Source organism: Cupressus sempervirens, chromosome 4 (genome assembly GCF_028749045.1).
Source record: "Cupressus sempervirens isolate cs-2001-9-10 chromosome 4, ASM2874904v1, whole genome shotgun sequence".
Classification (NCBI taxonomy): domain Eukaryota; kingdom Viridiplantae; phylum Streptophyta; class Pinopsida; order Cupressales; family Cupressaceae; genus Cupressus; species Cupressus sempervirens.
The window spans coordinates 384677261-384695734 of NC_143121.1; positions in this window are offsets into that span (position 1 = coordinate 384677261).

Below are 18474 nucleotides of genomic sequence, written 5' to 3' on the forward strand. Positions count from 1 at the left end.
GGGCATCATAACCATAAAGAGCATGAAAAGGAGGCATACCAATAGACATGTGATGAGATGTATTGTAACAATACTCCCCTAGGTGTAACCATTTCACCCAAGCATGTTGTTGATTTGAAACATAGTTCCTCAAATATCCCTCTATCCATTTATTAACTATCTCTGTTTGTCCATCTGTTTGAGGGTGATAGCTAGTACTCGGAGTGAGTTCAGTTCCTGCCAAATAAAAGAGCTCCTTCCAAAAAGAGCTAAGGAATCTACTATCCCGGTCACTAACAATGTTTCTAGGCAAACCATGTAATCTAAAAATTTCCTTGAAGAACAATTCGGCCACTTGTGATGCCTTGAAATCAGATGTGATAGGAAAGAAATGTGCATACTTAGTTAGTCTATCTACCACCACATATATGCAATCCTTACCTTGAACCTTGGGCAACGTAATGATGAAATCCATGGAAATACTTTCCCATTTTTGTTTAGGAATAGGAAGTGGCTGCAACAACCCTACAGGAAAATTTTGCTCACTCTTGCTTTGTTGGCATACCATACATTCCTTAATGTGTTTAAGGACATCCTCCTTCATACCCTTCCATGAAAACCGCTCTCAAATTTGCTTGTATTTCTTGAAGTATCCCTGATGACCGGCCAAAGGTGTGTCATGAAAGGCCCTCAATATCCTCTCCTTAGTTTTTGACCCTGGCACTAAGAAGATCCTGTTCTTGTAATAAATCAATTCATCAACAACCTTGTACCTATTATCATCCACTAACTTATCCAAAATCTTGGTGGCAAATGAATCTTTAGCATACTCTAAAATTATGGAGACTTTTCAATCAACAGAGATAGATGATAAGGAACACGAAGTGGGCTTTCTTGAGAGAGCATCAACAACCACATTATTCTTTCCTTTCATGTATTCAAAATCAAAATCATAAGCTTGCAATTTTCTTACCCATTTTTGTTGGCGATCATTCAAATCCCTTTGGTTCAAGAAGAACCTGCGGCTATTATGGTCTGTCTTTACAATGAATCTCCCACATACCAAATATTGTCTAAACTTATGAAGTGCGTGCATGATTGCCAGCATTTCCTTATCATAGATGGAGTAACCTTTCTCTGATTGATTTAATTTTCTACTCTCAAATGCTATTGGATGTCCCCTTTGAGTTAGGACAGCCCCTATACCTTCTCCAGAAGCATCACATTCAACAACAAAAGGTAAAGAGAAATCTGGAATTGCAAGCACAGGGCATGAACTCATTACCTCCTTAAGCTTATCAAATGTTTCTTGTGCCTCTTCTGTCCAAACAAAAGCTCCTTTCTTTGTCAAATCAGTCAAGGGGGCAGCAAGCTGAGAAAATCCCTTGGCAAATCTCCTATAGTAGCTACACAACCCGAAGAAACCTCTCAACTGTGTAAGATTAGTGGGTGGAGGCCAATCCAAAATTGCCTGGATTTTTTGTTGATCAACCTGTACTCCTTTAGAACTTATAATATGTCCCAAATATAGGATCTCTGTCAAACCAAAATCACATTTAGATAGCTTAGCATAGAAGGATTGCTGCTCTAAGATTCCCAAAACAGTGTCTATGTGCTTTAGATGCTCTTCCCATGTTTTACTATATATCAAGATATCATCAAAAAATACCAAAAAAAAATTTCGTAGATGCTGATTGAATACCTTATTCATACAAGATTGGAATGTTGCAGGTGCATTAGTGAGTCCGAATGGCATAACAAGAAATTCAAAGTGCCCATAGTGACATCTAAAAGCAGTCTTTTCCACATCTTCACTCCTCATTCTGATTTGATGGTAGCCTGATCTTAAGTCAATTTTTGAGAAGTATACAACACCATGTAACTCATCAATGAGTTCATCTATGCGTGGTATGGTATACCTATTTTTTATGGTCTTCTTGTTTAGAGCCCTGTAGTCTATACACATTCTCATTGTACCATCCTTTTTCTTGACAAGTACCACAGATGATGCAAATGGACTAGAGCTAGGCCTTATGAATCCCATGTCCAGGAGTTCTTTAATATTTTTTTCAATTTCTTCCTTATAACCTCTTGGATGGCGGTATGGGGTTGTTATAACTGGTTTGGCACCCTGTTCTAACTCTATAACATGCTCAAAACCTCTATCTGGTGGTAATCTTGGAGGCAAATCATTGAAAACTATACTATGCTTATCAAGAATATTTTGAATTTCAAAATGGAAATTACCTTGATTCTTTGGAGAGCTTCTTGGTTGGATTATGACTCCTGCTGCCCATGTTACTTGTCCTCTTCAAAAAGTCCTCTCCATCCTCTTTGCAGAGACCACCTTAGGTGCTCCATTCGATAACCCTCTCAATATGACTTCTTTCCCATTGGAATGAAATTTAAACTCCATAGTTTGATGGTTCATGTAATAGCCTCCGATAGAGTGCAACCATTGAACACCCAATACAAGATCTGTCTCTCTAATACCAACCACATAGAAGTCATCACATAACTCATAATGTCCTAAGGTCATCTTGAGTTGTTTCACCACCTGTGTGCAAGGCATAGTGAATCCATCAGCTACAGTAACATTGAATCCCTCAAAATCTTCTGCTTTAAGCCCTCTTTTCATGACAAATCCCTCATCAATAAAATTGTGAGTTGCCCCACTATCAAGAAGAACAGTTAACCTTTGCCCGGCTAGTACCCCTCCAATTCAGAAGGGATGGTATCTTGGGACTCCTAATAATGCTGCTAAAGTGCCATCCTTGCTGAATTCTTTTACTTTCTCTTCTTCTACCTCCTCCTTAGTATCATAAAATTCCTCATGCTCATCTGAATCAGATTCTGAAGCAACTTCAATATAGTGCACTTGACCTTTCCCCAAACATCTGCATCCTGGAACCCATGGCTCTCTACAAGTAAAACAAAGCTTTTTCCTTCGTAATTCACTCCTAGTCTCTTCATCTACCTTCTTTTTTGCCACATGTGTCACATCTTTTGGTGGTAGTGTTGGGAAAGTCCTTTTCTGAAAATTTCCCTTATGTTGCCAAAGATTTGGGGGTTTTTGATTAGTGATTGATTTCATAGGCACACAAGTTTCAAGTTGCAAGCTTCTTTTGATAGCTTCCTATAAGGTTGAGGGTGAGAAAGCCTTAACCAAACCCTTAATAGAATCTTCTAACCCATCAAGAAAAAGATAAACAATCCTCTTTTCACTCATATCAGGTACCATAACAGCCACTTTTTGAAATTCTTCTATATACTCATTAACTGATTTGGTTTGCTTCAACTTTGACAATTCTTTAAAGTACTCTTCATCATCCTTGAGGTCAAATCTATCTATCACTCTTTGACTAAAATCTTCAAATGTAGTTACCTAATCGTGACCTTGAGTAGTCATTCCATGATACCACCAATCATAGGCTGCATCTTCCAAGTGTAGACTTGCAAATTGAATAGCATCACTCTCTTTCATGGGGTTAAGTGTGAAGAAAGTTTGTAATTTTTGTAGCCATGCTCTAGCTGAAATTTTATTTATTCCATCAAAAGTAGGTGCTGTAAACTTTCTTATTTTATTTTTGAGCTCTCTTCCACTTGTGTCATGCTCCCTCCTATTCTCTTTCTTGGGCATCAAAGCGTTCATCATATCCACGCATTCTCTAAAAGGAACTGAACTATGAAAGTCATCATCTAAGCCATTGTAAGTAGCTCTTAATGTAATCAAATTACCTGTAACCTCTTCCACTAGATTAATGGCTGGATTTGGTACTGGTGGCTCATCTGCAGGCAAGAAAATAGTTTTGGTTGATTTAGATGGTGTGGATCTCCCATTTCTTCGCTCCTCTGAAGTGCTCCCTTTCTCATTAATAGATGCAATTCCTTGTAATTTTTCTGTCAATATTCACAAAGCCTCTCTAGTTTCCGCCAAACCATCAACTATTTGCTTCTGAGTATTTTGGATGTCTTGGAAGAATTTCTTTGCCATCTCATCTGGATCCGCCATACTTTTTTCTTCATTGGATTTTGTACTTTTGCTTTCAACTGGGGGTTTGATCAAAATTTCTTTATTCTTTTCTCACTGCAAATATCTTTTTTCTCTTTCACTTAGTTGCATGCAATCATAAAATATGACATGCAAGATCTGGGTAGTTGTCAAAACTTGACATGCAAGATCTGGGTAGTTGTTAAAATTGACATGCAACTTCTACAAACCCTCAGGCTGGCAAGATCATGGCTCTAATACCACTAAAATATCCCTTTACTGATTTTGTATGATATTTTCAGCCTCAAATCAGAACTTTAAAATCAAACAACCAATATTACAAAGATCTGCCAATTTCCCAATAAAACCCAAATCGGGTATGTCCAAATTAGTGCAAAAAACTTCACAACTTCACAATTTTTTAATAAATCTGAGAATGGACATTTTTACAGAAATTTCAGCAACATAAAAGCCTAAAAAATGAAATTTCCAGAGTTTTATAGCCTTTACACAACAGCTCACAAATGTAGGGCAAAACTATGCTCAATCGGGCTCCCGAAATTAACACAAAAATGCTCGGAAACACCACAAAAACACTCATAAACTATCTCAGAAGTTTAATCATGACCCAATACATATATTCAGCTCTATTTTAACATCATAAAGTCTGAAATACAACAGCAAACCAAACTGATATGAAACACTCAACTGAAAACCCAAACTCAAACCAAAAACAACCCTGAAAACACCCAAATCGACACTATTCAGCACAAAGGAAAACTCTGTATGAGCATGCACATGGAATGGCTTCAAACTCCCATCCTTAGCCTTCCTAGAAACCTAAAAAATCCCATTCTTGGGTCTCCTTCTCCACAGGTTTGGCAGCCTCTGAAGAACAACAAGAAAATTAGCCAGAATCAAGTTGTAGAATGAGCCCAAAATGCCTCCAAACCCCTTAAAAGAGGGCATAACCCTAACTCACGTCCAAGAGGGGTTAATAAAATATAATTTAATAATAATTTTTATTTATTAGTCCATTGGTTTCCAAAGATTAGTCCCTTTTTCCGAAACTTCACCTTTTTGGAGCCTGCCTGCCTTAGCAAAGTTTATTATTTTTTAATTATTTGAAAAGGGGACATGACAGAGAACTGACATAGAATGCATTCAAAATACCTAAAAATGAGCTAAACTACCTTGAAAAGCATGAAAAATTAAATGTAAAGCAAGTTTATGGAATACTCACTAAATGCCCATAGTCTATTGGTTGACTATGTCATCGGGAGCACTCAAATTGATGTGAAGGGGACCACCATTTTTGCCTCAAAGCTCTCTTCTTCACAAAAGGGAAAAGTGCAAATGATTTAAAAATGACCTTGTGGGCCCTTATATAGGTCTTAACCTAATTTATCAAATTTCTCTAGTTGGCTCGACCCCCTAGCTAACTTGACCACTTTGAATCCATTTTTAGGATCAAATTTGAAATTTGACACACTTAAGTAGTTCAAAAACCATTTTAAAATTTTGGGACTGATGCAATCAAACTCTTGTGGAGTCTAATCTCTTTGATATTTTATGCATCTTGGAACCTTTTCAACTCATAATTTCTTTAAATTTTCCAATTTTTTTTTTAACTCAAGTCAATTGTAGTCAAAATTTGGTCAAACTTGGTCTTTTGGAGCTCAAAATAACTTTGGATTGACTCCAAATTTTCTTCTAATCATTCTGATGTCTTCTTTATTCTTTAGAATCTCATATTTCTTTTGTATCTCTTGATATATTGCTCTACATCATATTTCTAGTTCGTCATCTTTCAATTTTTCTCCTGAGGAGGCATGATAATTACATCATTGAATCTAAATTTCAACTCAATTTGAATCTTATGTCCTCATCACTCAGGGCATCTTGTCCACTCTATTTGGCATCATTTGTCATCTATCTTATCTTTTGAACAACTGATCAATGTTATAATAGTTCTTGTTACAGTTTGATGGATAGGTATTAGGATAGACTAAACCTTGAATCTTAAGGATCAACCCTCATTCTACAGATGATTCTACAACTCATGATAGGTCTTGTTATCTATTTTATCAATCTAGGTATCTAAGTGTTCTATCTGGATTCCTTAAGATTAAGCTTCATCTTAGAGATAATCTTTAAAATCTTATCAATCTAGGTATCTAGGTGTTCTATCTAGATTCCTTAAGATTAAGCTCTGCTCTAGAGATAATATTCAATAGCTTATCAATCTAGGTATCAAGGTGTTCTATTTGGATTCCTTAAGATTAAGCTCCCTTCTAGAGATAATCTTTAAAAGCTTATCAATCGAGGTATTTAGTTGTTCTATCTGGATCCCTTAAGGTTAAGCTTCGTGCTAGCGATAAACATTAAAACTTATCAACTTTGGTATCTAGGTGTTCTATCTGGATCCCTTAAGGTTAGGCTTTGTGCTAGAGATAACCTTTAAAAACTTATCAACTTCAGTATCTAGGTGTTTTATCTAGATCCCCTAAGGTTAAGTTTCATTCTAGAGATAACCTTTACAAACTTATCAATTGGTCTTCATTTCATCAATTTTAGAACCAATCTCATTTCTTGATGTATGGTTCATACTTCTGAAATCTTTGAATCAAACGTGTTGATCACACATTCATTCAAAGAGGGGAAAAATGTAATAACCCAAAATTGGCACATTTTCATATTAATCAATTTTGGTCTATTCAGTCATTCCTAAGTCTTATTTTACTAGGCAATTCTAATTTTGATAATCACTACTTGAGCTAGGTCTCAAATGCAGAAAACCCTAATCTGCATTCATTACACTATTTATTTAATTCCTAAATATTGATTCAAATTAGCTATAATAAACATACTGATTTAATTTAATTATAAGTGTTCATACTTTAATTAAATTAAAATTACCCCTTTAGCTAATGTACAAAGGAATTAAATATATTTAATGTAATAAGATACCTCCTCTTTTTAATTAATGAATGTAATTATTTAATTAATTAAAGTTTATCCATTTATGAGGTCATATTCTCTTTTATTGAATTAATATTCTCTCCAAATGTTCACTTCAGTATAGAAATGGGAACTAAGGGTGAACTAAAATCAAAAAAGAAATTAAATCAATTAAATCCTTATTCCACTCAAAATTAAATTAGCTAACTCCTTTTTCCACTCAAAAGGGATCAGTTAATTCCCTTTTCATAAGGAATTTTCCATTATGGCTAAGTCTCATCTTCAATCTTAATCATTCATTCTAATTGTTCTCGACCATTGATTGATTCTAGGGTTCTATTTAAGAAGCCTTTGATTCCTCATTATGAAGGTTGAATGGAATTTGCATCGAACTTATCCTAGAATATCTGCTCATTCACTCTTGCATATTAATCTCATATAGTTTAATAATGCATCCATTTAGATTAATTATTCTTTCTTATTCTTAGAATAATCTTACATACATTTAGATTAATCTTGCATATCTCATATAACTTAAAATCCTTCATTCTAGAGGTTTGGTTGCTCATTTCTTGTTCTAAGAGAAAAGGCAAAATCCTTCTAGTTAGAAGGCAACAAGTCAAATTGTTGGATTACTAGAATGAATAATCTCATATTCATTCCCAAATGATCTTTCAGATAATGACCATGTTGAAGTGTGTGTGAGGATCAGATGCTTGCATTTCACATATACACATAGTTATGCACAAATCTTATATTGGTGAGAGATAGAAGAACAAAGTGCAAGCACTAAAAAACTAAGTGTTATTATTGTAACACTAGTAACATTGTCTCTAGTGCCACCCATTTCATCTAAGAAAGCCTAAGTTACAGTTGAAAAAGGTGGAACAAAAATCAAATTAGGTTAGGAATCTAGTCCTACATTTTCTCCGAAAATTCAAGGTGAAGATCAAAAAGAAGTGTGTCAAGTTGATAGGATTGAAGTAGTGAAGGTGACTACTTCTCTAGAGGAACAAATTTCTATCCAAACTCTAGTTACATTACTAGCTTCTATGAATCCTAGTACTAGTCAAGATCTTTAGAGGCCAAGCACTGATGCCACACCATTGCAGATATCAAGGAGGTTAGAAAAGATATCTCATTGAGATGTGATCCTAGATGAGGTGATTGAACTACCCAGGTTTGATCTCAATACAATAGCCATTGAGAAAATGAAAATTCTACAAGAAGCTCTACATAGGAAGAAACAACAAGAGTTTCTAAGAAGGGAGCATATGTAGAAGCAAGTGCTTCATGACATCAAAGATATATTTCCTGATGCTTTCAATCTCCTAGCTACAAATGAAAATAAACCAATTATTGAGAAACTAGTAAATATTGTGGACAATATTAGTGATGAAGACCTAGATGAAAATAATAAACTATTAGAATGGTCTAAAAGAAAATTTCACACTGATGTACTTAAAAAGATATCTAGTGCCCTTGCACTACGATAGGTTGATTTCCCAACCAAAATTGAGGATGTGAAGATGGTATTAGAGAATATATTCTATCTACATAAAAAGCTTTTGATGTGAATTTATTCATATAAGAAGTATATAGGGCTATTGACCGACTGCAAGGAAATCTACAATCCATAGGTACAACATTGAAACTATCACCTAGTCAAAGCTAAATTCATTTTCAAAGACTATTTTCTAGTCAAGGTAAGCTAGCCAAGATACAAGCACAAGATGTTAACATTCGTGCTACCTTGAATGGCATCCAAGCCATATTGACCCCATACATTTAAGTTTTGCACAAGCAACTAGCCTATGTTGAAACATTGATGAAGAAATATTCTCATCTTTCCACTCATGATGGCTTAGTTAACCTTGCTACCAAGCTAGATATCCAATATCAATCTCTAGAGATAGGGTGCAAAAATTGGGATACAACATTGAAAATCATAATGGAGATCCATAAATCATTTTTGGATAAACACACTATTAGTGTACCATCCATAAGTGTTAAAAAAGGGGGGTAATAAATATAAGGGGATATAGTGTAGAAATAGGGTACAACAAATATACTCAGAAGGAGTATCATATTTAGATATAGAAATGGAGCATTTACTCAAGGGGAGTAATGGAATAATGGAAGAATGAGGTATGGCTATTATTAGCCATTTTGCAAAATTTTGAAGTTTTGAAATTTTGTATGAGAACTGAGTCATAGATATATATTTTCTGAGTTATGCTAATAATACAAATTATATATACATGACAACATTTTTTTTGCACTCGCATCAAAGGGGGATATTGTTAATCTCATATTAGTTTTGACAAGGCCATGACAAAATAGTTAGTCATTATTTAGCCAAATTATAGTACAAGCAAAGTTATTAGAGCAAGTCGAGTAATCAGTGTGAGCTTAGTGATCAAAGCATGTCGCGCATAAGGTGCTAGAAAATACATCCCAAGTAATACACATAGTCAGTACAAAGCACCAGTGTGTGCTGAGTAGATAGTGAGTGTCAAGTCACTTAGGAGTTGAGTAAATAGAGTATGCTCAAGTCATTCAAGAACTGAGTTAGAAAATTGAAGATATAGTGAATGTCGAGCATCAGAGACTTCATTTTCCAAAAGAATAGATTTGGACATAGTTGTTTGAAATGACAAAAAATTCTATGCAAACCATTTTTGAGCCAAATGAACAATTGTTTTACAATTATAGAAGATGTATATAGATGTATATTACAAATCCCTATATAGTACATGTAACAAATAAAATTTAGGGATGTTCTAAGTGAAGAAATGGATCAACCACAACCATTGATTCTAACCTAACCCTATCCATCTTGTGTTTACTTAATGAGACAAACCATAAATAATTTATATGTGTGAAGGAAGAGAAGGAGACACAAGGGAGACAAATGCTAAGTGTATAGAGCATTCATGGTGTCCATGGAGGTTGATATAATGTTATGAATTATAGAATCAATTTGAGAAAATAGAGCAAAGAAGTCAAAGGACAAAAGAAATACATCTGATCAAAAGGATCAATTACACATCAGGAAAGATGAGATTTGGTATCTAGTAGAGAGGTTCTAACCAAAGGATCAAGGATGAAACATTCTAACAAGTGAATTAGTAAAAATATCTTAACTGAGTAGTCTTAATAGGTTTTCATAAATCCTTTAATGGGGTGCTTGTTTAATTGCAAGTTAAGTCCTCTAACAAGGCACAATTTTATCAGGGCATTGAAATCCTTTAATAGGGTGAGACTTAATAGTATGCGTAAGCCTTTAAGAGGTTAGACCTTTCACATGGTAGATCATAGTTAATGGTCAAACTTCTTGTAACCTTCATTGGCTACACTTTATAGTTGCAATAGTAGAGATTTATGGGTGACATCCCCACTCTAGTTTTACCTTCTCACTGAAGGGTTTCAAGGAAACAAACTTATCGTGTCATGTGTTATTTATTTCATCCTATGGAGGAACATGTGTTGTTAGCTATTTCAATTTATATTATAAATAATAAGATGGATGTGTGGTGAATATTTTTATGGTTAAAGTTTTAAGGTACTCATTCACCCCCTATCCCCCTAGAGTTTACTTTCCCTCCAAACTAAAAACAACAATGCACTTTTTGAGATTTTTCAACTGTGCAACAAAATTAATATTTTACAAGAAAATGAACCTAAAAAATTAGTATATCAGAAACAAGAACATGGTGTTGAAATAGTACAGAAAGTGCTTGACATGAGAATTCTGCAAGTGAGGCTGTTATGTTAAAAATGAAAGCTATCAATGACCAAACACATTGCCAAAGTTAAAAGATAATGTGAAGTTGATTTTAGATAAGATAGAAGAAAATATTTACAATTTTGATAATCAAAATTTAAGGCACGAGAAAGGAGGAGGAGTGGCTTTAGAAAGACTACATGACGGAAACAACAACTAAACAACATAGAGGGTATTATGGGAGCCACTGGATAGAATCCAAGAAAGTGTTGTGGTACATACTATGACATTGGAATCACTCGTAAGTTTCTTTGCAAATTTATAGTCCAAATATCAAATTCTTTTAAGAGTTTCAAGTATTGGCACAGTCTCCTTGTGATGATCCCAAGTGTGAAATTGTTATAAGAGTGTTTTAAGGTTGGCAACCATTTCAACATCCTATGCATGGTTTAGAGGTAATATCATTATGGTAGAGGCTTCTACAAGGGAATGAGCCTTGTGGTTATGAAATTTACATAGAAGAAAAAATTTCTTCTTCAAATCCTTATACGAAAGTTTTCCTTGAAATTATTCTTCAATTCCTTGCATATGCAATTTTATCACCTTGAAAAACTATGTTTCATCCTACTAGCTGAGAATAGTTTATTGTTAATTTTAGTGTACCTAATCTGATGATAGTTTTACATGAATTTGTAATCAACCCAATTAATCAACAACTTGACTTATTTAACTAGGTTATGGCTAGTTTCTTTCTAAAAATATCTGCTATGATATGTTTTTGTATAATTTCTTGCAAATTCTGCCCATTTTTCTTGGTCTACATTTTTTTTGTGAAGGATCTTAAGGTAAGTCATTTAGCACGGGTTAAGTTTTATTTTTTTATTATTTGGATTTTGGAATATGTTTGCAATTGGATCAATTTTTTCTATTTTGCTAAGATGTAATAAGCATATTAAGAAAATATCTCTAAATATACATATTTAGAAGGAAATAGAAAGAGATACCTATTTAGAAGGAAAATAAACAAATATTTACATAGGGCACGAAAACAAAAATTGTAAAGAAAGGGCATGAAATGAAAATAAAATCATAGATAAAGGGCACGAAAACCATAAGCAAAGATCACAAGGGCACAACAACCAAATCATGGAGAAAGGAAATGACAACAGAATGTAGGGATACACAACAATGAAATGAAAGAACAAGAGTATAGAAATACAAAGTATAAAGCACAATAAATAAATGCACTAAAATTACAAGGGTATAACAATGTTTAGAGCTCTCCACCCTCCTTCGGAGATCTTCAACCTCTTTTCTGTGTAACTCTCCACAATTAAGAAAATATGGAATGATTTATGTCATTTTTTTTTGTTTATACTAGTGTGACCATCGCAATTGCAATGCCAACATTTGTATTGCAACAATGTCAGGGATAATTGCAAAAATAAAACAAACAAAAACATAAAAATTCTCACAAATTACATTATCCTCGCAAATTGCCATCGTAATTTGATCCCAAATGTTGTAGTGAATTGACTATAAAAAAAATATTTCTCCAATTGCAAGGTTGGAAGGAGTAAGGAATTTTCTTGTATATGTTGCTTATAAAGGTTTTAAAGTATATCAAATGGATGAGAAGTCTATATTTTTTAATAGTATACTTGAAGATGAAGTCTACATTGAGAAACCAGAAAGTTTTTTTCAGCCTAGAAAGAAAAATATTTTTTTTGAAATTGCATAAAACATTTCATTGTTTGAAACAAGATCCTAGAGCATAGTATAAGAAATTGCATGCATACTTGGTGAAAATGGTTTTGCAAGAACAAATCATAATAGAAATCTATACTTGAAAAATGAATTTGAGAGTAATATATTATTAGCTGAAATTTTTGTGGATGACATCATATTTGAAGGAAAAGATGAAATGTCTAAATCATCTAGTGATGAACTGAAGAAAGAGTTTGAAATGTCTATATTTTGAGAGTTCAAATTATTTGTTGGAATACAAGTATATCAGATGAAGAAAGGTATCTATATTATACAATCAAAATATATCAAGGAGACACTAAAATTTGTTGGTATGGAAGACTCAAGACTAGAACATAGAAATAATTAGAAATAATGTTTTAAAGAATGATGATTCTAAAGAGGCAAATTAGACATTCTACATGTAAATTATATTTAGAAAATTATAGTATGTAGTTCATAATAGACTTGAAATTATATTAGTAGTTGGAATTGTTGCAAGTTTTTCTGCCAATCCTAATCCTAAGAAGAATCACATGATGATTGTGAAAATGATAGTAAGATATTTGAAAGGAACATAAGACTATGTCCTATGGTATAAGAAGACTAACAAATTTGAGCTAAAAGTTCACACTAATGTTGATTGGGCTATAAATGTTGATGAAAAGAAAAGGACTAGTGGTGGAACTTTCTTTATTAGAAAGAGACTAATTTCTTGGAAAAGTAAGAAGAAGAATTGTGTTTCTCAATCCACAACATAAAATGAGTATTTTTCTATAGGATTAAATTTTTCTAACATTGTTTGGATTAAGTAATTGTTGAAGGGTATAAAGGAAGAGATTATTGATCTTGTAGTAATATATTATGACAATACAAGTGCTATAAACATTTCAAAGAATCTTGTGATGGATACTAAGACAAATTTTTTTGAGATCAAGTATCATTACTTGAGAGAACTAGTAGGAGAAATAGAAGTGAGACTTGAATATGTGAATACTAAGGAACAAATAGTTGACATATTTAGTAAGGCATTACCTAAGAAAGCACATAACTATTTGAGAGACAAGTTAGGGGTCATTTCCATCTCTAAAAATAACTAAGGAAAAATGTGTCATTACATCAAATGCTATTCTCAGGATATCATACACATTGATGTAGAAGCTCAACCTTTAGGATCTACCTAAAGGTGTTAAATGATGAAAATGAGACAATTTGTAAGATGAACCTAATGATAGAGGAAGAAAATGTACCAATGGGATTGGTGAAATTTACATGGAAAAGGTTAAAATCATTAACAAGGTTATTGATAGTAGAGTAAAGATCCTAATAGATCTATAGGAAATTCTCATAACAATGTACACTTAACAATATTTGTAACCCTTAATCGGGTAAGCTCCTAATAGAGTGTATTCTATAAGATTAGTTTATTTGTGAGCACCTTTCTCATACCATAGTTTTCACCCTAATCAAGTTTCTAACCACACTATGCCCTTAAGTGTTAATGAAAAATTAGCAAATCATGGTTATGTCAACTTGAACTAAAACTTTCAACTTGTTATGAACTTTATATAAAAAATTTGGGAGAAAATAATATCTAAGAAATTGAATTTAACTTCTAAAATACTAGGTCTTATCTAAAAAAAAAATTAAAAAATTGATTGGTCAAAATTTTGAATTTTAATGCAATAGTACAAAAATTTTAGGAGAAAAATAATAAATAGATGTACGTTTGACCACCTTAATCAAAATAAAATGATAACATTTTTACTAAGATTATAGATATAAGAAGTAGACTCATGCTTGGATGTGACACATATTTTTTTGGTATTTTTATTCTAAATAGTTTATTAATTATGAATTTTTTACTATAGTATTTGTTGGCCTGATTTTTCACTCTCTTTGCCTAATCTATTCAGTAGTGAAAAAGCACTATTTTTGTGTTTTACAATTTGTGAGGCTAGGTAAAACCCAGGTTAAGTTCTTTTAAACCCTAGTGCTTTTGGCAAATTTTTCCCTAACCATTGAAAACTTTTGAAACCCTTTTTGAATTTTTCTTAGGGCATACTATTTTAAAACCTAGGGTTGGGCCTATGGAATAAAGTTTTAAGCCCTCACTTTAGTGTTTTACCTACAGTTTGGATTGAATTCTTTTATTGAAATACTGTGTGAATAGATAAGTTTATCTGACCATTGATCTGGTTCAAATAAATGGGCACCGCATTCCTGCAATTCCAAGATGCAAGGCTTTTACATGATGTAGGCTAGTGGGAAGAGCACATGTAGCATGATCTAATTACATGGGCCTGCTATTTTCAAAGTTAATATCTCTATTTTCCATGGTAATGTGGATGTTCTGGACTAGGTGGCACCTTTTTATTCGTTAGATGATCTGATGAGATATGGTACCAGATGCAAAGGTAGATTGACCATTGATCTTCCCCAAATAAATCTATACCACATTCTAGCACTTTTGAAGTTTGCAAAGGATATACAATGCTGGTAAGAAAAATTTGGAGACATGTCATAGTGGGACCAGAATGCTAAGAAGATATTGAGTCATGCCACACTAAATGCCATGTGTGTTATGATGGAAGTACTTGTGCTATTTTAAGATAGTGATCAGACATGGCAGCATACGAGAGTTACAAGGAAATTTTTCATTGGTCCATGGGGGTGATGCATTGCTAGAAAAGGCAGAATATCACTAGTCATTGATCTTGATCAAATCAACGAAGGGTGCTTGCCTACTTTATGAACTTGCAAGAAGATTAAGGAAAGTGGGATTGCATCATGAAGACACGTGTCCCTGATGATGTCAATGCCCTTGCCTTATAAGCTTATAAGAATCTATTTCTTTCTGTTGTTGATCTCGATCAGATTAATGGCTAGCGCAAGCCCAATTTATAAAAATGCTAGTGGGATATGAGATGCGGGGATGTGCAAGCTTGATGCATGGATAAGGTGAGGTTGAGTATTTGGCTGGTCAAAAATTGATATGGGACCTACTTACATAGAGATTTGTTAGCAAGTAGTCACATGGTAGGACTTCAATTTTTCATACAACTAACTCATTTAAGCAAAATGATTTTTGTTCATTGATTCAATTTGGATCTATAGTTCTCACATGCCTATACTTCCAAGAAGTAAGAAGTGTTAGCTAAGAATAAAAGTGGATTTATGACACATGTTCTTAGTACCAATGGATTCAGACAGAAGTGCCAACTAGGAAGCAATTGTACACATGGCTAGTTATGACTGGATCGAATGGCCAATTTGTCTAGTGGATTATAAAGTCATTGTGTTTGCATCTTTGGTTTGTGAGATCTTCAAGATCAACCACACAGGTTTAAATATTGAAGGTGGTGGCACTCTGCATATTAATGAGACACAAAAATTTATGTGTGTGAAAGAAAAAATAAAGTGTAACATATAAGTTTTTTCTTAGTTGCACCTTATGAACATAAAGATTTTGAAGTCTTTTTTGAGCATGATCAATTACTAAGAGGATTGTGTGGATTTTGGCATGAGTGTCAAGTAGTTGGCTCAGAGATAAATAACAAAATCATAGAGACAAATAAAAGGTTTCCTAGTAAGCAATTTACTATAGTCTCTATAGTGTTTAAGTCTTACATGGTGTAGAAGAAATGGCTCCAAAGAATTCACTAAGTCCTAGGTTGTGGATAGTAGAGGGATTACTTAATAAGAGTAATTTGATCCTGAATATTTTTTCCTCTTGAATTGGTTTAATTTTTTTTGAAAGGTGGCTTGAAAAGAGTAAGTTGTTAGCCTCACATGTTAGTATGTGGAATTTCGATCAAGGAAAACTAGTAATCCCAGGTGTTTTAATGGGTTATGATCAAACCACTTAGGTAATGAGGATAGAAAAGGGTAAATCTGGTAAAATAAGAACCCTAACAATAGTAACACTTTTCTCTAAGGAAAGTTTCAAGATAGCATACATTAGTGCTAGGGCAGTAGAAATGTGTAGGACCCTGTGTAGAGTTTTTGAAGAGGGTGAGGAAGATTTTATACCCATGGGTTTCATGTGTATAGTCACTCTTACCTTCTATTAGAGCACAAATTTTTGTGTTAGTAGATGAAATTTTTTTGTAAAAAGTTGGTTTTGAATGTGGATGTGGTTGGGGAAGTAGAAACTGCCCATTTTGTTATATTTGATAGTCACATTGCTCCAAGGATCAGATGTTTCATAATAAGTGATAATCCCATTATCTTAAGGGGTAAAAGCACAAACCTGTGTCACCCTTTGTGATATCCTTTAGAGTTTTAGCCGTAAGGCTTTTCGCTGAAACAGTTTCAATAGTAATGGTTTCGGTCGAACCTACATGGTAGTTTCGAGTGCCTACGTGGCTCATACTATTTCGGCCGAAACCTGTTCGGCTAGACCGGTTATGGCCAAAACCCCAAGCTGCAATAAAACTGTCGTAAACCTCTTGCGGCTATCATTTTCAATATTGCAGTTTCTAGATTTTTGGATAGCGGGTCAATTGTTTCAGCCATAACTAGTTAGTGGTTTTTTTCCTTCCCAGTTTTTAATAGTTTTTTAACATGTTTTTTGATTAATAGATGTTAATTATACTTAAAGTAGTTGTCTTTTACCTATTTTGTGAGTGAAATACTTAAAATTATTTATTTTTTAATATGTTTAAATTATTTTAGATTGTTTTAGAATGGTATTTAAATTAATTTGTTAGCAAAAATGTAGTTAAACATGAGATAAAAATGTAGAGAAACATTAGGTAAAAGTGTAGAAAAACATTAGGTTAAAATATAGAAAAACATTAGGTTAAAATGTCAAAAAAAATTAGTTAAAAAATATTGAAAAACATGAGGTAAACATGTAGAAAAACATTAGTAAAAAATGTAGCAAACCTTTAGGGGACATTGTTCAGTTTCTAACATAACCTGATGGATCTAGAGGTGAAACAATAATATCTTACGATGAAATTAATTTTGACATTAAATACACCTTCTAACATAACCCTATATTAACTACAATCATAACCCATACCACATTCTAACCATAACATAGGCTCTCTACTAACCAAATGAACCACACTTAGATATTGATGATGTCCATTTTAGCAACTAGTTATTGTTAGGTAATAATGAGCCTTACATTACCAAACAACATGTTAAGATTAGTTAAATGATATGTTTTTAGGTACATTATCCATGCATCTATGTCCTAAGGGGACAGAGGAGTCGTAATAGGTCATACTATTTTTTATAGGTTCTAATAAGTCTTAATATGTATTGTTAGGATATAATAGGTCTTATTAGGTAATGATGATTCTTACATTACCAAATGATGCATAACGACCTCATGATACATTTCTAGGTATTTTTATCCATATATATATATATATATATATATATATATATATATGTTAAGGGGACCTAGGGACTACTACTAAGTCATTACATCTGTTATAGGTTCTAATAGGTATTCATATGTTTACTAGCACATAATAGGTATTGTCAAGTAAAAATGAGCCTTACATTACCAAACAACACATTAAGATCACTTATGTCAACTACATTTTTTTGTTCGTTATCCATACATGTGTGTCTTAAGGGGACATAGGAGTCATAATAGGTCATACTATTTTTTATAGGTTCTAATAAGTCTTAATATGTATTATTAGGATATAATAGGTCTTATTAGGTAATGACGATTCTTACATTACCAAATGACACATAATGACCTCTTATGATACATTTCTAGGTATTTTTATCCATATATATGTTAAGGGGACCTAGGGACTCCTACTAGGTCATTACATCTGTTATAGGTTGTAATAGGTATTCATATGTTTACTAGCACATAATAGACTGACCTTACTATCAACCTTAATAAAACTATATCCCATTTACTTTATTAAATTCTTAACTCTAATTCAAACTACTAAATTAAGTCATGAGTTCTAAATTTTAAACTAACATTTGCTAACTAGACTCATTTACTTATCTAGTAACAAATTTTTCTATCCCTATGTCCTAACTCTCATCTACACTCCCCATAATCATCAAAGCATTTACATCAAAATCT